General features: G+C 44.0%; 1 protein-coding gene across 2 annotated transcripts in view; it reads left to right on the top strand.

Annotated features, from left to right (window-relative positions):
* The first annotated feature begins 5,343 nt into the window (after positions 1-5,343).
* Gpr45 (G protein-coupled receptor 45) overlaps positions 5,344-26,190 on the top strand; it is an 86,328-nt gene continuing 65,481 nt past the window's right edge. The window contains exons 1-2 of one of the 2 annotated variants that reach the window (XR_003843851.1): positions 5,683-5,706; positions 5,945-7,221. The gene's annotated coding sequence lies outside the window, so the exon portion shown is untranslated. Of the gene's footprint in view, positions 5,707-5,944; positions 7,222-26,190 lie in introns of those variants that run through there. The other variant, XM_021198662.1, reaches the window with a different exon arrangement.

The following is a 26,190-nucleotide window of genomic DNA, read 5'->3' on the forward strand; positions in this document are numbered from 1 at the left end:
GAGGCTTGCTGATTATTTAACATCCAAGTATGCCTTTACATAGGTAGATGCTATGTGCCTGGCTCACAGTGTGCCTTTCTCGGTAGGCAACAATTCAAACAAGAGTTTAAAACTCTGACTTAAGGCGAACTCACTATAAAACTACCAGGCCTCGTGAGCAAGCCCATTACGTGACTCTACTGTTGCTGAAACAGTAACAGTAGATGTTATGTTAAATGCTATGTCTGGGAAGCAGAAGCCATCCCCACCCCCTACCCCATCCTATCCCCCCATCCCCACCCCATCCTATCTCCCCATCCCCTCCCCATCCTACCCCCCATCCCCATCCCATCCTATTCCCCCATCCCCAATCCATCCAATTCCCCCATCTCCATGCTCTGCCACTGAATAGGTACCACCTGGTATGTGATACTGTTAATAATGACCAACACCTATGGACAGTCCATGTTCAAACTCCCCTATGACAGAGATCAGATTCTTTTATTTTATAGATGTAGGCAGGAGGCCGCCACTTTTCCAGCCCTGAGGAGCTGTAGGTGATACAGTATACCTTGAGATTCAGTAGAACCGCTAGCTTCTACTCCAGCTTTTTCACCACGGGGCCTTGCTAAGACTGAACTTGGTGCTATGAACTCTCCTTTGGCGCGTGTCTGTATATGTTTAGTATACTTGTTATCTCTCACTTCAACTACCCAAATTTCATAGCATTTAAGTGACTTCACTTCACTGTGCTGCAGAGCTGGGAGATCAGAAATTTAGTCATGTTATCAAAGAGGTGGCAATTCTCTCTGTGATGCTTAGAGTCTCACTTGGAAACACTCAACTGGAGGGTATTGAGGGTTGGTCACAGCAATCATCTAGAGGCATCTCCATTCCTCACCTTGTGCCTAGGCTGAGATGCCAGCAAGGCTGACACTGTTGACCTTAGCACACCTTCATGAGTTCTTCCTAAGTCTGGGTGTGGTTCTGGGATCTCCTTTAGAGGGAACATGAGGGGAAACACTTCCAGTGAACCTGATGGACTCCCTGCATTTACCAACTGTCTTCTTAGTTTGGGTTTTTCAGCTGTTAACAGACACCACGACCAAGGCAACTTCTATAAGGACTGGCTTACAGGTTCAGAGAGTCAGTCCGTTATCATCAAGGCAGGAGCAGGCTAGTATCTAGGCAGGCATGATGCAGCCAGAGCTGAGAGTTCTACTTCTTCATCTGAAAGCTGCTAGTAGAACTCACTTCCAGGTAGCTAGGACTAGGGTATTAAAGCCACGCCCAGTGACACACCCACTCCAACAAGGCCATGCCTTCTAATAGTGCCCTGGCCCAATCATATACAAACCATCACACCAACTAGCTTCAGAATGTCACTCATCAATTCTTCCCTTGTTTTCCCTTGGCTGGCAAGTCCACTCAGTTCACTTCTTGGTACAAACCTCCCTGAGATATTCTTTATTTTTCTTATCTCCAACCAGCAAATGCAAGGAAGCTTCCTTGCTTTGGGGATGACTGGATTTCCCTTGGTGTGGGAGAGTAAGTGGCTCAAATTCTTCGTGATGCATAGGGCACTTTGTGGTTAATAATCTACTGTTCATTATAATGATCTGTAGTCCCTATAAGAGTAAATGAGCTGGAACCACAGATATATTTACTGCCTTAATTTAGTCGCTAGCATTAGGTTTATTTTAAAGTATTTTCTCTCCATTTGGATGGAATTTCTTTTATCTGAGCTTATCTTCAATGTCAATAAGTTTAGCACTCCCCAACAGCTGGAAGCCCAGATATTATACATCTCCCCTCCTATTAATCTTATGTAAGTTGATCTTTATAGCTATCGAACCCATTCATCACTGCAAGCTGTCCGCTTACATTTGTATGGTCTTCCATTTAGCTAGCTGAACTCTATTTCTTTATCTAGACTAAAGTTCTTTGTCATTTTAATAGTTTATAGAGTTCTCCCTCAGAGTGTCAGACTGCCCACAAAGAACAAATGGATGCTAATAACATCCCTCGTTCCATTCCATCTTAACCCATTCCCAAGGCTCTTTGGGAAAGTTATCTCTGAGAGTCGTAAGACATTCCATGTTCTGTAAGTACACTTAGAGCCTGGCAGCTTTTCTATGAAGAGAGCCAGACACCATGCTCCATTTATCTGTCTATCTCACCCAACAAAACCGATCCTTGACTTCATTCGCCTACGTTTTTCTGAATTTGTATAAAAGGTTTTTAAACCCAGTGTGATGGTATATCGTAACACGGCAAAGAGCACCGGGGTTGATGGATCTAAGGAAAATGGAAGAATGTCGGAGGGAAATGAAACAGAAAAGACAGAGGAGGGGGGTGTTTGGTTCAGATCTTAAACGTCTACCAGAGAGGCCCACATACCCAAGGCTTGGTCTGCCGTAACTTATGGAAATTATACCTATCCTCGCCTTGCTTCCAAATGAACGAAACCCAGACTATGGTTTATTTATTTAGCTTTTGCACAATAACTGAGGGATCGCCCTGAGTCTTATTTTCTGATAGCTAGATGTGCTCCCTAGATGTGCTCCCCAGATGTGCTCCCCAAGTACTTGCTGTTTGTGTGTTCCTGGGTTCTTTCTGCTCCACCGCCCTGTCCTCAGTCTCCATTTTCCTCAGGCATATATACTCCTGGTCTATCATATCTAATGGAGATCTCCTGTTCCCTCTGTCTTCTTTCTCCTTCACTCTCTCTTTCTTCTCTCTTCTTCCCATGGTCTCTACCCTCAGCCAGATAACTGAAAACCCACTTCCTTCTATTCCTGCCAGTCATTGGCTGTAGCCACATTTATTTAACCCATTGTTTTAAGTGGGAAGGGGGGATCTGCACAAGGAAAGCTAGAACACATGGGAATTCACTTGTCTCCGAGTAACCAGATCTTGGGGTACAGAATTTAGCATTTGAATTCACAGCAGCACCAGACCCACCCCCAACAGACTGCATTATTCTATTCGGAGATGACAGAGCCATCTGGGTGTAGTCGCAGGAAGCTGGGTTACTGGGGGTGTGCCCAAGAAGGACCATCTTCTTTCTGTCTGCTTCCAAGACACTCCGAGGTTAGCAGCTTTGCTCCGCTGAGTTCCCACCGTGATCTTCTGCCTCACCTCTTTGATGCTCTAAAGCAACAGAAGCCGAGGGACCACAGAGAACCCCCGAGACTTTTCTCTAAACTGGGTTTCTCCAGTGCTTTTGCACAGTGATGCAAAGATGACAGACATAGCACAACTCTCATCAGAAAAAGTCAGTGAAGCCCTGAGCCCCCCGAGAGCAGAGGGCTACGCTTCTCACTGCAGATGAGATCACAGATCAACCAGGGGATGAACAATCCAAGGTGCTAGATACCACCCCAGCTCGGCCCTGCCCCACCCACCCCAGGTAAGGGTGAGCGTGTGGGCAAGTTCAGGTCACCCGAGCCAGCAACTGGGTTGGCTGAGGTTTGGGATGCCCTCTTGGGAGGGTGGGTTTTGCCTGCTCATTCTAGAAGTAGTTTGCATGGGGTTGAGCAATACTGAGACTGTCACAAGGATAGCTGGGAGTGATGATGGGTACCAGCTCAACTCTATACACAGTCTGGATGCCTGACAGCTACCACCGCCAGTGTGGGTTGGGGATGCTGCTGGGGACAGCTCACACAGACTTGGGGCCCAGCGGGCAGACCAGGCATATTCTAGTCACTGTGGCCAGTGTGGCTGAAAATGTGGCCAGAGAGTGGACATTTCCTTTCAAAGACTGTGCCCTGGAGTCGTGCCTAAAGAGCCAAGAGGAGTTCTGCAGAGGCCTACTGGCAAGTACTGGCAGTACCTCTGCAGGCCTTTGGGAAGAGAAGCATTCTGCTGTCTGTACACTGAGCTTCTGCAGACGAAGTGGGACTGGGCCTCTGTCCCCCCTCGGAAGACAAGGCCACAAATCGTTCGGAAGAGCGATCTCTCTGGAATCCAATCATTTTTCGTTCCCACATGGAAGGTTAAGTGCCTACCGCACCTTCTCAACCTTTCTAGGTCAAGCATTCTGCATGCACAAGTGCCTCTCAGACGGACTCCACCCACACTCCTAGTTTCTCCCAGGAGAAAATGAGGCTCAGAGTTGTCAAGCCATTGGCCTGAGGGCACACAGCTGAAAGCCAGAAAGCCAGATAGTCTGAGACCAGTCTTCATCTTGACCTATTTACCTATCTACTGCCTAGCACTGCTCTTCAAGCCACTCACCAAAGGACACCCCCCTGCTTTGCCAACAGGAGGCATAAGGCACTTAGTAAACCCTCAGATGGCCTGAGACTTCCCTAGGGTGCTGCCTACCGAGGAGTAGGCAGGAATCAATCTCAATCGGCCATGGATCTTATGCTGTGTGTGGACCCTAGGACTCCAATCCAATCATTGAGGAATCTGGTTCTCTTCGTAGCTGCCCAGCTTCCCCCTCAAGACTCCAAGGATCTGCAAGGAACACCTCAGCCGACCTCTATGGCTTGTAATCTGCACTTGGGCTCACTGAGGTAAGAACGGAAGCCCTTGGAATTTAAGGCAACATTCTTCTTGTTTCTTTCTTTCTTTCTTTCTTTCTTTCTTTCTTTCTTTCTTTCTTTCTTTCTTTCTTTCTTTCTTTCTTTTTTTTTTTTTTTCCTGGAGGGACAGGCATCAGTCAGTCACATTTGGCAAGGAATTTGGGACACAGTCACAGCAGTCTGGCCCTTGGTGGATCAGTGTTGATTAGCTCATGGTTTATGGTTCCCACCTATGGCAAACAGTACGAGTGAAGCCTGGGGCCTCAGGGAAGCTCCGACAACTAGAGCCATGTTTTCAACTGGAGTGGATGAAAGACTGGAAAATTCTGGCCTGTCTTGAGCCTGAAGATGATTTGTTCCACTATTCTCCTTTGACTTCACACACACACACACACACACACACACACACACACTGAAAAGTTTTCAGAATATGAAAAAAAAAAATCAAAATCACTCTTGGCACCAAGATGCAAATGACTGAGTCAAACCATGGAGTTACTTTTCCCAAACAGACGCCCATGGGAGACTCAATATCTCACCGGCCCAATTGTCAACCTTAGTGGTCGGCTAAGTACTAGGGTCTGGGCTAGAGAGGAACAGGTGCCCAACAAGGTGGTTCACAAAGGGCTCCGACCCTCCATCACCTCTCAGATGTCTCTCCCTCACCAGAGCCTTCAGGCACTTAACCTTCAGGTCTGTTCATCCGTGGAGGTGGATAGGGTTGGCTGCTCTAGGGTAGAGGTCTGTGGGCGCGGGTTGCTGGGAGCCCGGCAGTAGAGGCGGGGAGTCTAGCGGGTTCCTAGGGTTGCCCGCAGACGCGGGGGTGGGTGGAGACGATCACGATTGAGGAGGAGCACACAGGCGCACTCACCGCCTTCCTCCTTCCCTTCCTCTTCCTCCCACCCCGCCCCGGGGGGGGGCGGTACCCTGGTCCCTAGGGGAGGTCTGCACCCCGGGGGGGTGGCGGCCCCGGAGGAGGGCTGGAGTTGGGACTGCTGCGGCGGGTGGCGGACGCCGCGGGCCCCTCCCCCACGCTCCCTCGCTGCCTCCCCCTGCTCCCTGCCCCTCCTCCTCTCCATCCTCCCCATCTTCCTCCTGGTCCCCGGCAGCCGCGGCTAGGGGAGCAGCCGGCGGCACCGGGGCCGCTCAGCCTTTGTCTCCGGCCGCGGGACGCGCCCGGGCCCAGTGCAGCGTAAGTGACGGGGGCCGGGGTCGGGCCGCTGGGGGCTCGGTGGGGCGGGCCCTGGCGCGGGTGTTGCCTTGCGGGGTGGAGTGCGGCTGAGGGGAGGCCGAGCCCGAGGAGCCTCGGCTGTGATGTTCGGGCGGCGCCGGCGCGGGGGCGCAGAGGGGCGCGTGGCCGGCTCGCGGGGCGCCGCAGCCTCGCGCCCGCGGACGTGCGGCTTGGGTGCAAATCCTGTTTCTCCGGGCAGAGGCCACGCGGGGACGGCGGAGGCTGCGAGGACCTGCAGTCATGGAAAAACGGGAGAGGAGCCGGCCCAGCGTCACCGCCACTGTCACCACCATCACCATCACCACCACCATTACTGACCGTCGCCCATCCCACTACCCCGCCTCATCCCCCATCTCATCTCCCCGTGTACTGCCAACTTTGTCAGACCATTTCCTTTACATCGGGTAATACTTAGACAAGAGATCGCGAGTGAGAGCAGCTGCTGTGGGACATTCATCCAACAGGCCACTGAGCTGCCTCGGTTTTCCCCATCAGAGAAAGGGGCCTAGGACGCCTCCCTCCAGTTGCCACCGAGGTGGGCTGGGGGTGTGGCTGTTTAATCTGGGTTCTAGAAGGGACAGAGAGACTGTCACTTGTTAATGATGAAAGTGACACCAGAGTAATGGCTTCATCAAACCAGAGGTTTGCAGTTTGAGAGCTCATCTCTTATCTTTTAAGTGTCGAAGTAGTAATAGCAAATGAAAACGTAAAGAAACGAAACTTTGAACTGTTTTCGAAAAAAAGAAGCAGAAGCAAGTGTTTTGTAGGAAAATCATTTCAGCTTGCTAAGGGCAGTTGACTGTTTAGAGTGGACAGTGTCCTGTTTTTGTGCTGCGTTTCTGATGAAGCTCATTATTTTAGAGGCATACCATATACCCCTAGGCGCTGTTCACCCCACCTGAAGAGCGTCTTAATTACTGGGTTTCAAAACCTTTTGCCAGCTCAGCACAGAACAGTGAGAATAAACGGCGTTCCTAGAATGGGTCCAGGCACCTGCCTCCTTCTGAAAAGACACAGTAAGACCCTAAGCCCTTTCTTTATTTCCCTATTGTTCCTTGAAAATTTGGGGAACCCCACTTGGGTTGCCACAGGTTTCCGGGGAGGCAACAGAGGCTCCTTTTAAGGATTCTTAGTCTTATTAATAAAAGAACTTAAGAATGGGCTTAGAAGGAAACTCGAGGACAATTTTGAATTTATTTTATTTGAACCCCAGGGCAGGCAAGGTGTAAATCTCAGAAGTTTCCAGAAGGGAAACTGACAAGAAAGGAAAAGACATCCCTACTACATGGTGGAACTGGATAGAAGTGGGTGTCAGGGACAGCTTCAGAGAATGTGCAGAGCCGCAAGCTCAGACTTTTGGCCACTATCTGAAAGAAGGAAAAAGTGTTTAAAACAAACAAACAAACAAACGAACAAATGAAAAGAACAGAAAAGAGAAAGTTATGTTTCTCCAGGTAATTTAGAAAACTGGTGGTGAGCCACACAGCCAGGAGTTATGAGAAGGAATGGTACATTAGCTCAAGAAAAGAATGATTATTTCTCGCATCTCTTTGGCACAACTTAGGGTGAATCTGCCTTTCTGAGGGGTGGTCCCTTTGTCGAGGAGACCAACAGGCCCAGCTAGATTAACTCTTGTGCTCTGGATAGCTTAGAACCTTCAGTCTCCATCTAAGCACGGAGGTAGATCCCATTCTTTTGACCATGAGAAAACATGTTTTCCTTAGCGGTCTTCAACAAAGCCCTGATCCAGGGTTCTATAATACTCTCTATCATAGGTCTATAAGGGTGGCCCTCATGATGTGGTTTACTCTGTGTCTTGCATGAAGTAGGGAAAGTAAAGTTGTTAAAAATGATGTATGTGTGAGCATGGTCAGTGTGCCTCGTGTACATCTGTGAAATTGTCCATGAACAGACTTTAACTCAAAAAAAAAAAAAAGAAAGAAAGAAAGAAAGAAAGAAAGAAAGAAAGAAAGAAAGAAAGAGAATTGTAAACACAACATAATAACAGTGATAAAGAAGACCTCAGCAAGCAGTGCTCACCGTGACCACAGTTGGAAATATCTCAGATGCTGAAGGGTTGTTACGCTTCATAGACGCCAACCTCCCCGATTTATGACATGGAGTTTCATGAAAATCTCCAAAATTTGTAATTTTGTGGAGCAAGCCTTTGAAACAATTTCTTATCTTAAAAATGTTTCAAGTCCCAAATTTATGCAAGGCATAGCCAGTCACACACACAGTCACATTTCAGAGCAGAAACTAAAGAACCACCACTTTACTGGGTTTTAAATTCTGACTCTTTGGGAAAGAATTTTAGCATCTTAGTGGGTCTCTCATGCCTTTGGCTGTGTTTTAGCCGTTTCTGCTGCAAATTAAAAATAACCGATTTGTTTTATATTGGAGTTTGGGGTACTGGGAATAGATCCCAAGATCTCCCGAACACACATTCTTTTTTTTTGGGGGGGGGGGTTCGAGACAGGGTTTCTCTGTATAGCCCTGGCTGTCCTGGAACTCACTTTGTAGACCAGGCTGGCTTTGAAATCAGAAATCTGCTTGCCTCTGCCTCCCGAGTGCTGGGATTAAAGGCATGCGCCACCAAGCCTGGCCAAACACACATTCTTATCACCGAGCTACAACCCTGTGTTCTCATTTTTTTTTGAAGTATTTACATTCATAAAATGTTCAGTTCCTCGTGTCACTTATGCATCTTTGCCTATGTAATCTTGCTTCGTGCCCCTTCTCAGTCAAGACACTTTCAGATTATAATCAATACTTGACTTTGACCAACACAGAAAACAATTCTTTAAAAATAATTTCTAAACATTAAAAAAAAAACATATTCCATTAAGTCTGGTTGGCCTACAACAGTCCTGACGGTGGAACCAGTGGCCAGTAGATCTGGGGAGTGATGTGGGCAGCATCTGCCAGAGTCAGGATACAGGACTCGGAGGAAGGCAGGCTCTAATCTAGCTTTGTTTGGAGAGGGAAATGGGAAAACTTCAAGAAGCTGTGATCTTTTCAGTTGGAGACAGAGAAGTGAGCATTGATCAGCTCCAACGCCCAGGAAGAAAGGGAAATGGTCCACGTGGAGGGCGCATCCAAAGTCATTAGCCCGAAGAGCAGGAGAAGGCAGAGGACTGAAGTCAGTTGCAGACAGTTGGTGTTTTGGAGTGCTGGGATGATCAGGTGTTCAAAGGTCCACCCTTGAAGACTTTCAGCACTGCTCCAAGGTCTGGGAAGAACTTAAACGCCTACACAGCAAAAAGAAAGCTTACTTCCTAGATCTTACAGTGATCAGTTGCTTGCTTGCTTGCTTACTTAATCCTGCAGTGATCATTTACTTACTAGACACAATTCCTTGTCACTTCATTGTGTGTAGTACTTCTGGTTCTTCATAAACATAGATAGGAAGGTACTCCTAGGGCTGTATGACTATCCAGCTTCCCTTCCCTACCACAGCCTCTCGGTTGTTTGTTTGTTTGTTTGTTGTTTTGTATTTCTTTTTGGATGCAGAGTGTCACTATGTAGCATCAGCTGGCCCGAAACTCACTACATAAAAAAACCTTGATAACCTGGAACTCCTCGAGATCCATGGCCTCAGCCTCCTGAGGGCTGAAATAAAAGGTGTGCATTGCCATACCCATCCCATTTTTTAGATAGTGTCTCACTTTGTAATCTCGGCTGAACTTGAACTCACAGCAAGCAAGCATCTTGCCTCCGTCTCCCAAGTTGGGATTCCAGGCAAACGCCATCACACCTGACATTGATACATCCCTTTCTGTATGCATGTAGCTTTGACTGCCAGTTAGCATGTAGTGCATTTGGAAGGGATGTATACTACAAAGTCCTCTGCAGTGCATAAGGATTGAACATATTCTCTTCTGGCCATGTTCTATCACTAGAGGGGCAGGCAGGTAGGAGATAGAGCTCTGGAACTACTGGGTACAGTGATGAGTCACAGCCTCCCAGAGAAGCAGCGGCTCTGGGTGATGGTCGTTCATGAGCAGTGGTGGCCTAATGAGATCCCAGAAACTGCTAAGAGAGGAAAGAATTGTTGAGGTCTTATTTCTATTTGAAAATTTCAGGCGTTTCATTTTCTCTGGAATACTTGAGTTCTTTCCTTCTCTTTGGTATATATCTTAACAATGGATTCATGCTCTGTCTGCTGATTTTGGTGACCAACTGATGCCTGCCTTTATGGGGACTCCCTGTCCTCAAGTACCCGTGCCACTGACAATGGTTCTCTGCCTTCTGCCCAAAACTGAGGACTGAAGACCCCAGATAGAGCATGGTCCTTCCCATCCATGGATCCTGGCTCTGAACTGCAGCCCAAGAAAATGCTAGGTGCTTAAATTAGCAGATCCCAAAAGCTGTGCACTGGGGATGAATGTCTAAGTATCTGAACTTGTTTTGTGTGGCACAGCTGGAAGTGCATGTCCTTTGTGTCTCAAGTGCGCCAATTGCATAAGCCCCAGTTACTGTGATTCTGACAGACTCACCAAGGGAAGGGCTCTTAGAGGTGTCTGGGGTTGGTTTTCTTATCCTTTTGTCTTCAGCCTCCCAAGATTTTTATCTTAGTTGTCAGAAAAAAAGTAGAGCATATTTTCTTTGTTTTGCTGGGATCAGGGAAAATCCACGGTGAGTGGGGAAAGACTTTCAGAGGCATTGCTCTTACTGCTATTTCTGTTCAAAATGAAAACTTAAGCTGTTTGTGAGAATGAAGTCTGGGGGGAAGGTTGAGGACCTCGGATGAAGAGAAGACACTCAGATACTGAGTGGATGAATGGATTATGGTGGATTATGAAGGTAGGCAAGATGGATGGGTAGATGGTAGTGGTGGTGATGGTGATGATGATGATGATGATGATGATGATGTGTGTGTGTGTGTATGTGTGTGTGTGTGTGTGTGTGTGTGTAAAGATTAAAAAATGGCAAAAAAAAAAAAATAGCTGGGCGTGGTGGCACACGCCTTTAATCCCAGCACTTGGGAAGCAGAGGCAGGCAGATTTCTGAGTTCAAGATCAGCCTAGTCTACAGAGTGAGTTCCAGGACAGCCAGGGCTACACAGAGAAACCCGTCTCGAAAAAACTAAAAAAAAAAAAAAAAAAAAGCTATGCCCTGCTGGTAATATAGCCCAGTGACAGTGTTTGCTTACCAGACACCAGTTAAATCCTTAGCATTGCACATATGTATGCAAGTTTCCATGGACAGAAAGACAGACACACCCACAGAGAGGGGAGATAGACTGTCAGAAGTGGATAAATGAAAGGATTTGTGTGTATGCATGCAAGGGCAGATGGATTAGATGGGTGGATGGATGGATGGATGGTTGGATGGCTCAGGGGATAGATGGGTGAATGGGTGGGTGGATGAGCTAGTGGCTGGATGTGCGGCAGAAGAACAAATGAATAGAAAGATGGCGTGAGAGTTCTGCCTAAGTAAGGGAAAAAACAGATTTTCTTTAAATATATATATTTAAAGAATATATAAGGTGGGAGGTTGTAGAAATGCTGAGCACTGTACCCCCAGGGTTCTTTGGGGAATTCCCCACTGTCTCAGCCGCTTTGTAGAAACAGGTTGCATCACGTGCTGCTTTGTCTGTCTGTTGTGGGGACCACACTGTCCAATGGCCATCCATGGATGTGTTAAAACTGGGACTTACTATGGACACTCATGTTAAGTGTGGTTAGATGGTGAATTATAGCTTGCGATGGCCCATAGCTCTCTCATGACTGCACTTCTGCACCACTGAGGAGTATCCCAGTCATTCTGTGTGTGAGAGACCCTGGCAGGCCTCTCTCTGAGGAGACAAACATCCCTTGTCTGCAGTAAGCCATGCGGTGGTCTTTTGGCTGAGTCAGTAGTGTGTGTCAGAAGCTCATCACCAGTGTGTCAAACCTGCCAGACCTGTGAGTCATGACAATATGAAGATTCACAGGGAAGTAACTTCAGTTTGATACCAGGGGAGATGTGACTCGTGCCACAGGTAAGATTCAGCTAAGATAAGATTCAGCTAAGGCAGGAAGCACAAAGATGGCTGCACATAAGTGACCAGCTCAGGAGGAACTCAAGCTTAATGTTCCTAAGGGTGGGGCGAAGAGAGGTGAGCTGAGGTGGAGAGTAAATCCCGAGCCCAGAGCCAGCCAGGGACTCACTGGGGCCCAACTCTGCCGACACCTGCTGGTGCCAACAGTGATTTGAGGCAAGCTTGTTCATCTGGTCACCGTTGGCAATGCTGCGGCAGGTGTGTTCTGCTGGCACACATGCTGTTCAGCAGGGTTTTGCTGTTGCCACAACTGCAGATGGAGAAGAAGCTTGCTGAAATTCATTATGGCTTACATGTGGTTTGCACTACAAGACTCATGGGTTAGAATCTGGGATCCAGCATGTGGATAAGACATAGTAGTGTGTCTTTAAAAAAAAAAAAAAAGTGTGTCTTTAGTAATGATTTCTAGACTGGCCCATCCCTGCCCTCTACCTGTGAGTCTTGTCATGGGTTGGCTCATGCTCTCTCTCTCTCTCTCTCTCTCTCTCTCTCTCTCTCTCTCTCTCTCTCTCTCTCTCTCTCTCTCTCTCTCTCTCTCTCTCTCTCTCTCTCTCTCCATCTTTCTCTGTCTCTGTCTCACTCACTCTCTCTCCCGCTCTCCCTCCTTCCCTCCCATCTTCTCTCCCTCCCTTGTAATGCCATTGGTCCTGAGTTCCTTACCAGAGTCAATCATAACCTAACTGTGAGTTATTCGAGCATTTCTTTTATTGTAGAAGTTTTCAGCATCTGGCATTTTGTGATAGTAACAGAAAATGGGCTAACAGAAGACCACAGAGCCAAACACCAGCTCAGGCACACTGACAAGTCCAGTTTCCTCTTCACATGATAACTTGGTGATGAAGGTCTTAGTAAAATGTGCATTGTATCTCAGAGCTGTCAGCCTGTGAATCTTTCCATCTTGCTTAGTTGAAGAAGCATCAAATGAGTAGAAATAGGATCAGAGCTGGCCTGTTGCCAGCAAATAGCACAAAATATACACATTACCTCAAAGAAAGTCCAGTGCTCACTCCCCTCACCCAGCCTCACACTTTCTGCTGATCCTGGCAGAAGCTTGGGGGCCTCCTACTCAGCCCTGAGCTGCATGCTTGAAACACCAGTGAGGGCGGTGGCTCTCGGCTATGTTCACAAGGAACTCTTGCATCAAATATATAAAGGTGACTTTTTAGCAAAGAACCAGTGTGTGTTCTCTGGGTGCACTTTATCCAATCCCTGTAGAACTGAGTCTTTAGAATAGTCTGCAGGGAGACTATTGAGCTGCTGTGTTCATTTCTGATCAGTTTATCCGGTTCTTTGACAAGCATCTGTGGGATGTCTGATATAATGCAAGGAGCCAAAGAGATTAGGAGGTTTGTTTGTAATTATCTTCCTCTGTGTCCACTTAACCTTTTACTCCCCTCCCCCCCCAAAAAAATTGAGATGCAAATTAGAAAGAAAAGTGATTTTTGAAATGGTAGTGGTGCTGGGAGCATCTTTTTTACTTTTGTGTTCATTACTAGCTGAAGACAGTCAGGATCTTGCAGAATTGCATCTCTGCTCTGTGGACTTCTGTGAGATCTCAGTAATAACACAGAAGTGTTCACAGAGCCTGGTGCTTGGATTTGTTTAGGAAATGGCAAATCATTTCTATTCAAATTAGGTGACAGTTCTCCCTAAAGGAGATGTCCGGCACAGGTGCCTGGGAGAGGGAAAGAGTGCCAGCGTGCTAGAGAAATCCTCTGTATGAGTGCAAAGAGTACAGACCTCCATCTGAGACTCTGTTAGGCCATTGCACATGCTGGTTGCCTCAGACCGAGATGTCTTCCTCTTTGTCCTTCAGTTTCTTCATCTGCAAAATGGAGATTGTTTCCTCTGCATGCTTAGTTCTCCTGTGAATTGGATTCCTCATGAATTCATGAAGACAATGGCACCTTCTATACCATCAGGTGGCAGGCAGGCTAGACACCCCCCTCAAGCTTGGCTATGGCGGCACTCTGCGGTGCGCCCCTGCAGTGAGTCTTCACGTGTTTGTGTACTGCTCTCAGCTCCATGTCTGGAGCTAGTGTCCTTCCTTCAGCTCCAGTTGCTCCACCTTAGAGTAATTCCTGACTGTATTCTAGATAAGGAGAGGCAAAACTAGGGTGGGGAAGCTAAGTCCGTGGATGAGTGCTCTTCTTTATGGTGCTGGCATCACCATTTCTCATTGACCTGATACGTCTTACCAGGTGACCATCTGGTCAGAGATAGGCTTCATCAATCTCTCCAGACTGGCAGAAGTAGGTTCTGTCACATGTGCCTTGTCAGGTTTGAATGGTGAACAGGGATTGTGTTTTACTGGTAGTTGGGAGGAAGAGGAGGAGGAAAAAGAGGAGGAAAAAGAGGAGGAAGAGGAAGAACTGAACTGGAGAAAAGAGGAAGGGCAGGTGCCTAACTTTGGCAGAGGTCTGTTTGTTAGTTCAGCAAGCTAGACCGAGAGCAACATACCTCAATCTGGATTACACATTATGGGTGGAATCTTGTTCCCAGCTGTATGGGGAAGTTACTGGCTCCTCTCCTTAGGGAGCCCTGGGTACCTTCATTACAATTACCATCATCTATGTTATACAGAACTGCTAATCTAAACATTAGTGAGCCCTTTATCTGATGCTCTCAGTATCACCATAGATGTGAAATTTAACAAACTTGAAGTCTGTTTTGTTATTTGTAGGTGCACAAATAGCTTAATGAATAGGAAAAAAATTGTAACACCATTTTTTTCTTCTCTATATATCGTAGGAATGAGGGTATGATGGAAAGTGTTTCTAGGTCTAAGGATGTAGCTCAGGGATAGAGCACTGTTACAGTTCCTGTGAGCCTCGGGGTCCAATCCTCAGCAAGGAAAAGAATTCAAGCCATTTGCAGATGACACTGAAGTGTTCTGACATGGATAGAAAGGCCCAGCAACAGTTCGCGGTCACAGAACCTGTGTTCTCTACTTAACCTGTTGTGTAGCCCAGGCAACTCAACATGTGCAGAGCTTTCTAGAATATTCTGTCTTATGAAGTTTTCCCGAGGCAACATGGGAGGGTTGAAAAGAATGCAGACCAAGAAAGAGGGACCTGGGTGCTGAGTCTGTATGCCGGGCACCTACAAGTCACTTGCCCTGTCTGGATCTTGGTGTCCTCTTTGGTGGAATGGGGCCTCTTGGCTTGGTCAGGCTGACCTCCTGTGCTGTGTCCTTCCTTTTACATTCTGAGCTCTGAATCCATTAAGTGTGCACTGTTAGCCTAATTTCCCAATCACTGCGCACCACATGATGGAGACGAAAGTCATGACTATTTATATTAAGCTGTTTCATTATTTCAGAGGGAAGGCGGGAGAGAGCTGAACACATGAAGCTCTAATTACAGTAATACGGTACATTAGATTACAGCTCTCTTTTGCCCTATTTTATTGATGATCATAGCCCAAGAAAGCCAAGAATTTTGTTCCTGTGCTTCCACTGCCTGTATTCCACAGATCCACCCAGAGCCCAGTACTCATGAATGAAAAAAAAAAACAAAAAACAGACTGAGATCATGAGCCTTGCTCCTTAGAGCATCAATCAGTGAATGGCTGGACAGGGTCTGTCCCCACTTCTCTCATCAGTGACAAGCACATGTTCATGTGCTAACCTGCTCTCCCTTCCTCTGTGTTTGGGGTTCAATATCTGTAGAGTCTGTTCTCTGCCAAAATCTAGAGATGTGCCACTAAGAGACTCTACTGTAGACTAAAGGGACAGAGGAAAGCATCTTTATAGAGCAAAAATATTTCTTATAGCCAGAGAGTAAAAGAATTCCTGGTTCTACTGAAAGTTCGAGGACCTACATAAGTGATGGCCTTCTTACTGCAAACACTCTAGGATGTTACAGGGAGTAGGTCTGTGCGTTTATTCCCTGCCTCTCTTTTTATGATGCTGCAAGGATTGAGTCTTGAGGCTCCGACCTGTTGACTTCACCCTAATCCTCATTACCTCCTGAGGGCCTTTCCTGTAAGCACCACGATTAAACGGAGCTTCCCCCTCCTAATAACACAACGGGGATTACATTTCAGCCTTTGTTGCCTTGGGAGACTTATCCAGATGCCATAAACATAGGTTCCAGAGGTTGAACAAGAAGATTCAAATACCAATCCTAAGTGAAGACTTCTTCCACATAAAAGGCAACAAATTGCAAATAACACTGTGGTCCCTGCCTACAGCAGATGATACAGATACAGTGTCACCCGAGACCCCACTATGGTGCCACTAAGCAGTGCTTCATTCACCGGAAGGAGGCAACATGTTGTAAGACAAGTAGAGGTGCTAGATGTCAGACTCTTATGGTCAAGTTCATCCTGGCAGCTTGCACAAAGCATCAAACAAAAAGAAAAATAAATACATAGGAGTTAAGAGAAAGAAGGAAGGAAGGAAGAAAGAAAGAAAGAAAGAAAGAAAGAAAGAAAGAAAGAAAGAAAGAAAGAAAGAAAGAAAGAAAGAAAGGAAAAACAGAAGAGAAAGGCTCTCCAGTCTCAATACCAGTGGTTACATTAAATGTAAATGATCTAAATATTCCAAATAAAAGACAATTGGCAGAATGGATTTTAAGAACATCATTTAAGTATATGATATCTATAGGGATTCTTCTCCAGATATGATGATATAGAGTAAAATGATACAAAAATTATATCATGCTAATATTGATTCTAAAAGGAGAAATTACTACAATTGCTAGTATCAGATGAAAGTAGCTCAGGTCAAACAAAGCAAACAGATACAGAGAGGGCCACTACACCAAGAAAGCATATGAACATACCAAAAATTGAGTGTACAATATTTAAAAAACAGGGTAGGGCTGAACAAAAACTGATAGAAAAAATAGGTAAATCATAACTGTAATTGGAGACTTCTTAAAGGTTATTTTTTTTAAAAAAAGTTATATATCTCTATGTGTGGTTGTGTATGGATTTGTACACCTAAGTTCAGACACACGTGGAGTCCCGAAGAGACCACTGGATCCTCTAGAGTTTGAGTTATAGGCATCCATGAGCTACCTAAGACAGTGACAGGGACTCAAGTCCTCCACAAGAACTGTTCGTACTGAGACATCTCTGCAGTCACCATAGTGGGAGACTTCAAAACTCCCTCAGCAACAAACTAAATAACAAGAGGAAAACAAATAAGAAGTTAGGGCAGAGAAACATCACCCTTTCAACATTTATAAAATGCTCCAACAACAGCCAAATACACACCCTGCTTAAACACCCAAGGAACATGAGAGAAGATATTCTGTGCCTGTGCCATAAATTAACCTCAGCGAACTTAAAAGAACTGAAAATGTAAATGTATGTCTTTGATTAAAAACGGAGTCAAACTAAAAAGTTGATAATAAAATATTCAAAACCCTATAGACCAAACCTCAGACTTCTAAATAACTCCTGCATTAAAAAGGGTATCTCAAAGGAAATAAAAATAAATTAAGATGAAAACACAGCATATCAAAATTTATGGGACACAACCAAGTCAGTTCTGAAAGGGAAATTTGCACACGGACACCTCTCAAGTCAACATTCTAAATCTTTACCACAAGCAACTAAAGACAAGCAAAATCTAAAGAAAGGCCAAAGCAAGGAGAAAGAAGCAAACAATAAAGATACAATTAAAAATGTGTGGATTTAGGATGCTGGGCAGATGTCTCAGAGAATAAAGCAACTCTGCACAAGTGTGAGGATTGAAGCAGAAGTCCCCAGGACCCAGGGGAAAACAGGGCTGTTTGGAGGCAGAGACTGGGGAGTCCTGGGTCAAGCTGGCTATAAATCAGCAAGCTCCAAGTTCAACGAGGGATGCTGCCTCAGGAAGTAGAAACTGATTACAAAGGAGGCTCAACAACAACCGCTGGCCTTCAAAGGTGTGCACATAAAGATGTGCTCACATACCCACACATGTGAGCATGCAGATGTATACTCTCACACAGCACATACACATGCAATTTTGTAATGGTTTATCTACTGTGTGTGTGTGTGTGTGTGTGTGTGTGTGTGTGTGTTGGGGAAAGGTATGCTTACCTGAGTGAGGGTGCCAGCAGAGACAAAGGGATTGGATTTCCTGAAGTTGGAATTAAAGGTAGTTGTAAGCCACTTCCATGTGAGTGCTTTTTAGGCCCATATATATATATATATATATATATATATATATATATATATATATTATGTGTGTGTGTGTGTGTGTGTGTGTGTGTATACATTCACAGGCAAATGAGTCCTTGCATGCATGTGGATGTTAGAGGAAAATGCATGGGAGTCAATTCTCTCCTTCCACCACGTGTATTCTGAGGATTCAACTAGGGTCATCACTCTGTGGGTTATCGGCCTTACGACCAACAGTAACATCACCTGCTGAATCATCTCTCCAATTCCTCCCCCAGTCCTGCTTTAATTGTTTGAATTTGGAAACAGGAATAAAAATGAGAAAGAATGAAATAAACAATTCTTCAAGTAAAATGATAAGAAGAAACTGACCAGTTAACACCAAGATAGACAAGAAAAGGGTAAAAAAAAAAAAATGCTAGTTCATAGCAAAATAACATACTTCAATTTCTGCAAATGCCAAAAGGGTAACAAGAGAATGTCAGGGGCTACTCTAGTCAAGAAAAATGAAACTTAGAGGAGACAGACATGTTCCTGAATGAAAACAAAAGAAGAAAAAGGAAAAGAAAAACAAAATACACAAGCTACCACAACTTCCCTGTGCTGGTTAGTTTTTGTCAACTTGACATGTTGGGAATAACTTGTCTGAAGTACTGGCATCTTGTTTTCAGATTCTATATAATCATAGAGGGAACTAAGTTCAAGGTCCCAGGCCCTAGGAGACCTGGGGACTTCCCAATAGTTGTATGGCTTCTGTTATCTTCTATTCCAGAACGTAATGACTGTTCCTAACCATAGCTCCCATTATCCATCCTTTGCTCCCCCAAACATAATGACTGTTCCTAACTACAAAAGAACAAGTGGATTTGATTGGTTGGACAATAAAATCTACGTTCTATATCAGTTCACATAGATCAACCACATAAGCAAAGCACTTATTCCTAAGTCTTGATAGGTGAAAACACATACCAGTAACTTGGCACAGATGTTTGTGGTTTGCAAACTTAAATATTCTGTGATATTCTGGCTCTGGGTCTCGGATCAGTTCTGTGGCCCTGATAGAGCAGTAGTGGCTTGATTACCATAGATTTTTATCATCTGCATTGGTCTGGTGTTTGAATTACACTGGACCTAAGCAGGCCCCATAACAAAACATACTATAGCCACCTGGGAAGAAGAAACCCCCATTGAGACATTCCAACCATCAGGTTTTCCTGTAGGTATTTCTTGCTTAATGATCGAAGTGAAAGGGTCCAGCCTACTATAGGCACTGCCACCTCTGGATAGACGGCCCTGATTTTATAAGAAAGCAAACTGAGCAAGCCATGAAAATTGAGCCAGCAAGCAGCTTTCCTCCATGTTCTCTGCCTCTGTTTCTGCCCTAACTTCCTCCAATAATGGACTGGAACCTATAAGCCAAATAAACCCTTTCCTCTCCAGGTTGTTTTGGGGCTGTGTTTCAGCACAGCAACAGAGAGGAACTAGAACCAATATGAAATAAATACTTCAAATAGATCTATGATTCTTATGATAATTGACTCCTAATTTAAGTCTATCAAGAAAGAAATCTCAAGTCAAGGTGGTTTCGTTGAAAAATGCTGCTGAAATTTTAAAGGAAGATTGACACCAGTTCTACTCAATGACTTCCAGAAAATACAGGATCGAACATTGTTGTTTTTGTAACGGGGTCATTATTTCCTTGGTGCAAAAACCAGTTGAGAAAAATACAACAAGGAAGACTAAACACCATAAAAAAAAATACGTAAACTACTGAATTCAGCAATATATGAAAACGTTAAACATTCATCACAACTGACTGAAAATTATTTCAGGTTTGCAAGGCTGGTTCAATTCAGTAAAACCAAATAATGCAATATACCATATTAATAGAATGACAAAAAAGACTCATGTCACTTGATGAAGAAAAAAACTTCTGACTCAACCCCCCAGTACCTTTTTATATTTAAAATGATTAGAAAATAAGGAGTACAGCATGGCTGTTTCCAACCAGACATCCAGATACCCAGAGAGACTTAGAAGTAAAACATAGTTCATGTTGAAAGATTAGATGGTCCCCCTCTCCCTTTGCTCTTTAGTTTTATGTCGGTGTGATAGAAGCTGGTGTCATTTGGGAAGAGGGAACTTCAACTGAGAAAATACTGCCAGATTGGCCTGTGGGAAGTCTGTGGTGCATTCTCTTGATTGATGGTTGATCATGGTAGGCAGAGCTACCCATGGGCTGGTGGTTCAGGGACCCATTGGAAATCAAACTGAGCAAGCCACGAGGAGCAAGGCGGTAAGCAGCGAGGAGCAAGGCGGTAAGCAGCGAGGAGCAAGACGGTAAGCAGCACTCCTCCATGGCCTCTGCGTCAGTTTCTGCCCCCCCCCCCCAGCTCCTACCCACTCAAGTTCCTGCCTGACTTGCTTTGAGGATGAACTGTAATGTGGAGATACAAGCCAAATAAACTCATTACTCTACAAGTTGCTTTGGTCATAAAAACCCTAAGCAATAAAAACACAATAATAACCCTAAGATCAAAATAAGGAAGTCTGTTCATTTTCCACTAAGAAACTTAGTACAGGACGTTATCTCTGTATCTTGTCTTATCTCTGTAATAAGACAAGAAAGTGAACTGCAAAGTTCAATTACCACAAAGAAAAGAATAAAAAGAATCCTTTGTAGGTGGCATACCTATATATAAAAAAGTTATAAACATCTCTTTAAAACATTCCTAGAGATAGCAAATAGCGTAGGACAAGATTAGAGCTGATGAGGTAGCCTTTGTACACAAGCCTGATGACTTGAGGTGGACACACATGGTGGAAAAAGAAAACTGACACTTGCAAACATCCTCATGACCTCCACATACATGCCCTAGTATGAATTCTTTCCAACATAGAAACCCTATCATAGAAAAAGAAAAGAACTTCCAGATACAAGATTAATGAAGAAAGATAACACTTAGAAACTAAAATTAAAAATGTAAAACCATTTGCTGTCATGTAAAACACTAAAATGCTAGTTGTAGTATTTTAAAATTGATATAAAATACTTAAGCAAACTGCAGAACACCGATGAGAGAAAGAAAACACAAATCAGTGGAGACCATTTTCATAGATCTGAATAATCAACATAACAAAGCTGTCAAATCTCCAAATTGTTATGTATTTTCAAGTAGTTTCCTGCCGTATTACCAAGATGATCTTGTGAATGAAGATAAGATTATGCTAAAATGTATCAAGAAAAGCAATAAAAAATTAGAATATTTTTATTAGATATTTTCTTTATTTACATTTCAAATGCTATCCTGAAAGTTCCCTATACCCTCCCCCCGCCCCTCCTCCCCTACCCACCCACTCCCACTTCTTGACCCTGGTATTCCCCTGTGCTGGGTCATATAAAGTTTGCAAGACCAAGGGGTCTCTCTTCCCAATGATGCCTGATTAAGCCATCATCTTCTGCTACATATGCAGCTCGAGACACAAGCTCAGGGGGTACTGGTTAGTTCATATTGTTGTTCCACCTACAGGGTTGCAGCCCCCTACAGCTCCTTGGGTACTTTCTCTAGCTCCTCTATTGGGGGGCCCTGTGTTCCATCTAATAGCTGACTGTGAGCATCCACTTCTGTGTTTGCCAGAATGTTTTAAACAGTGAATCTTGACTTAAATTTCCTACTTAGACTAATGCTTAACCTGTGATCACAGATCACTATGTCAAAAAGTATAAACTTGTAGAAGAAAACCTAATAAGAGATTGTTGAGAACATGGTTTCAGAACATGAGGGGCTTAATTTCAATTTTTAAAATTATAATATAATCCCATTGTGCTGGTTTGAATAGGTTTGGCTGCCATTGACTCATGTGTTTGAATGCTTGGCCCACAGGCACTATTCGGAGGTGTGGCCTTGGAGTAGCTGTGGCCTTGTTGGAAGAACTTTGTCACTGTGGGGGTGGGCTTTGAGGTTCCTATGCTCAAGCTTCACCCCTTGTGGAATCAGAGCCTCCTCCTGGCTGCCTTCAGAGGACAATTGCCTCCTGGCTGCTTTTGAATCAAGATGTAGAACTCTCTGCTCCTCCGGCCCCATGTCTGCCTACATGCTACTATGTTCCCCACCATGATGACAACAGACTAAACCTCTGAAACTGTAAGCAGTCAGTAATTAGATGTCTGCTTTTATAAGAGTTGCCTTGGTCACGGTGGCTCTTCACGGCAGTAAAACTGTAACTAAGACACATATCATTTCTTCCCTACCCTCCTTCCAAGCTTTTCCATGTACCCCCTCTTGCACTCTTTCAAATTCATGGTCCCTTTTTCTTTAATTATTGTTACATATATGTGCATTCACATTCCTAAACATATAAATACAATGTTCTCAGTCTGTATAAAATTAAATTTTTAAAGGAATAAAATAAAGTCAGAGCCAGATAGATCTCTGTATGTTCTGAGCCAACCTTGTCTACAGAGTGAGTTCTAGACCAGGGAGAGAGAAATTTTTTAAGAAATAAAATGAGTTAATCACTTGATGTCAAGATTTATTACATACATTATTCAAACATGCAGAATATTGGCAGAGGGATGGACTCCTACCTAGGTCAATAGAGGTGAATAAAGACTGAGTTATTCTGCCAAGTGTGACAACAGATCTTGGTCAAGCACACTAAGGCAATGCACAGACCAAAAAGTGAATCTGGACTTAAATCCCTTATCTTGTACAAATGATTAACATGTGGTCACAGACCATGAAGTCAAGTATAAACTTTTAGAAGATGACATAACAGAGATTACTGAGAACATGGGTTCCAGAACATGGTGGGCTTTTGTAGGTTGAAAGGGAGATTCTGTGAGGCAGTGATCATGGTCTCCACACCCAGGGAGTAGTCTTTCTCACCCACGAGTGTGTTTTCTTTTCTCTACGAGTAACATCACAATGACTTTCACCCCTAGTCCCCACCCTGTTGCTATGTAGCTAAAACCTAAGGAAGTGTCCCTCCAGCAAATATGTCTCAAGGTACAGAAAAGACAAAAGGTACCTGTTAGATGAACACAGTACAGTGCTTTATCATACCACAGGATCCTGTATATCAATAAATATGGGGTGGTCTCATAGTTAGCGTTACAATTGCTGTGATGCATCACCATGATCAAAAGCAGCTTGGGAAGAAAAGGATTTATTTCACTCATATGTCTGTATCACAGTTCATCTTTGAAACCAAGTAGGACAGGAACTCAAGAAGCACAGGAACCCGGGGGCAGGAGTTGAAGAAGAGGTCACTGAGGGGAGCTGATTACTAGATCGCTCCTCTTGACTTGCTCATCTTGTGTTCTTATAGAGCCCAGGACCACCAGCTTAGAGGTGGCATTACTCACAGTGGGCTGGGCCCTACCCCATCAATCATTAATTAAGAAAATTCCCTATAGACTCAATCTTATGGAGGCATTTTCTCATCTGATGCTCTTTCTTCTCTGTTGACTTTAGCCTGTGTCAAGTTGACATAAAACCAGTGAGCATGGGTAGTTTTAATGCAGGTACGTTTCTCATCTTTGTACCAGACATAGTTATGGGGGGATTATCTATCACTAGTTAGATGGACTAGGTTGTTAAGTGTTACCTCTCTTCCATTATAGATTTTGCTTATGTGGATTAACGTGGTCTGCCTTCTCTCAACCATAATCTACTCACCCCAGGAGACTGAGGCAGTGAGATGGACCAGAAGAATTCTGTGCAGTGCCGTGGAGCAACAAAAAAGAATAAAAACAAACAAAAAACCTGGTACCCTGGGTACTAGTTATTCTATGGATCTAGTGTACCAGATATGTTGGGCTGATGGATCACCTGACAGCTTTCTGTCTCCAGACCCTTAAGGAAGTTGAGTAAGCTTGGTACTACATACATGTGGAATCCCAGGATTTGTTCTTTGGTGTTGGCTAGATTCACTTAGCATAAGGTCCTTAAGATTCATCCATTTAATACCATATTGTAGTTTAAATCTAAAATAATCTCCCAAGACCATAGTTGAAGACATGGTTGCCAGCTGTGGCTTTACTAAGAGATGATAGAACATTTAGCAGTGTGGTTTAGGGGAAAGAATTACTGTCATTGTAGGGGTCAATATGATCAACATGACCTTAAAAAGAAGTACTGTGGCCCTTGCCCAACTCTTTTCTTCTGACACCTCTGTGTAGTATTTTTCTCTGCTCCCTTCATGATGTTCAAGCAACTATGAACAGAGCCATGAATCAAAATAAATTCTTATTGAAATGATTTTTCGCAGCTACTGTGTCATCGTTATAAATAGCTGACACAGGACAGTGGGATAGGAGTTGTTGTTGTGACTAGAGTAGATGATCTAGCCCAGAAGCTTTTGGAACTAGTTTGTGGGAGGAGCAGTTTGGAAAAGTTGAAATGACAGGTTAGAGAAAACATGTTGTAAGTAGACCTTGGGCCATTCTTGTAAGGGCTCGGACAGCCAGAAAGTTGTTGTTAAGAATGAGACAATGAAAGCTATTCTGATGAAGGGTCCAATGGAAATAATAGCTCTGTTCAGAACAGAATAAGAGTCCCTATATGTGTAGAGACCACATATACACTTTGTCCATTCTCTGAAGCTTTACAGGCATGGACTATTAAGGTGATAGACTGCATTATCTGGTAAAAGAATTTGTTGTACCTGATAGCATGTCATTCAGGCAGTGGCATGGGTTTTGCAGGGTAGTTCTAGCTAGATTTACATTGAGAATCAAGATCTAACAGTAGAACAGAAACATCTAAATCTGTGAGGCAATCTTTAAAGTTTTGCCCAAGAACTATATGGGAATTAGCATTATTTAAAAGAAGACAGCCATTTTTGACATAGGGGTGCATGTCTGTAATCCTAGCATTTGTAAAATTTAGGCAGTAGGATTGCCATGAGTTTGAGATCAGCTTGGAGTTTTATAACTCAGGGGGTGGGGGTTTCCAAATCGGGGATTTGGTAGGCAAAGTAGGTGGGGATACAGGAGCAGAAGTCAATCATAACAAGTTAGTCATCATGACCTCTTGAAACAAAGGTGGTTATAACAAGGCAGCTATAACAACAGGTAGCCACAACAACAGGTAACCATAACAACCTTTTGAAACAAAGGTAGTGTATAAGCAACTTTTTGAGACAAAGGTATGGTTGATGTTTTCTAGAACAGACAGTACAGAACCATTTGTAGTTAGAATTATAGGCAGGACACAACCCAATTTCTGAGAAACAGATTTAGTCACAAACAGGAATGAGTCTAGTTTGGTTTTGTTATAAGACGGCTTTCAAGCCTAAGATGGTATATCAGTGACCCCAAATTCCATTTTTTTAATGTGCAAGTAATTTCATGAATGTTTTATAGTAACAAAACAAAGAAAGTCATAAATTATAAACCACATTGGTAGAAACAGCAGAGAAGTGGGTTACAGACAGGTGGAGAAAACTCAGTCATTCGTCTTAGAGGCTATCTGATAACATTCTTAACCTTTTGATAGGTGGATAATAGGGTTTGATTTCAAACACTCCCAAAGGCTTTTATCTGTTTGTCTGAATGTTAGATCTGCTTGTATCTACTAGTTACAAAATATTAGATCCAACACAGGAGTAGACCAACAATAGTTTTTTAAGGGACTAATGATAGCCCAAGATAGATTGTCATTAGACTCAGGTTCTGCAATAACCCAACCTCTCCAACTGCTGAAAATCTAATTGATCAGCCTTTGGAGAGACAGTATCTTTGCAGGAAGTCTCATTTGCACTCATAATGTTATGAGCTGAAAAGCAGGCACTTTGTACCAGAAGCTCCTTAATTCTGAGATTAAATAACATGTGTACGTGTGTGTGTGTGTGTGTGTGTGTGTGTGTGTGTGTGTGTGTGTGCGTGTAACATATTATATATAGCCATATCTCAATATCCATAGAGATGGGGTCTAGACTCAATCCCCTTCCTTGGATAGCAAAGTCTAAACATGCTCAAGTCCCTTATAAAGAACAGTAGAGTATTTACATAGAATCTATACTCATTTTCTTGTATACTTTAAATCATCTCTACATTGTTTAAAATACCCAATACAATACAAATTCTACATAAGTAGCTCTTTTATTATATCATTTAGGGAATAAAGTCTGAATGTGTTCAGTAGAGACACAAAGCATTTAAAAATGCTTTCAATCTGTGGTTGACCAGATGGCTGTGGAACCCGAGGCTACAGAGGACTAACTAATTGTACAAATCTTGATTTTTCTGTTCTCCCAGTCGTGAGCATGTAGGTTGT

The sequence above is a fragment of the Mus pahari genome, chromosome 5, assembly GCF_900095145.1.
Source record: "Mus pahari chromosome 5, PAHARI_EIJ_v1.1, whole genome shotgun sequence".
NCBI classification, from domain to species: Eukaryota; Metazoa; Chordata; class Mammalia; order Rodentia; family Muridae; genus Mus; species Mus pahari.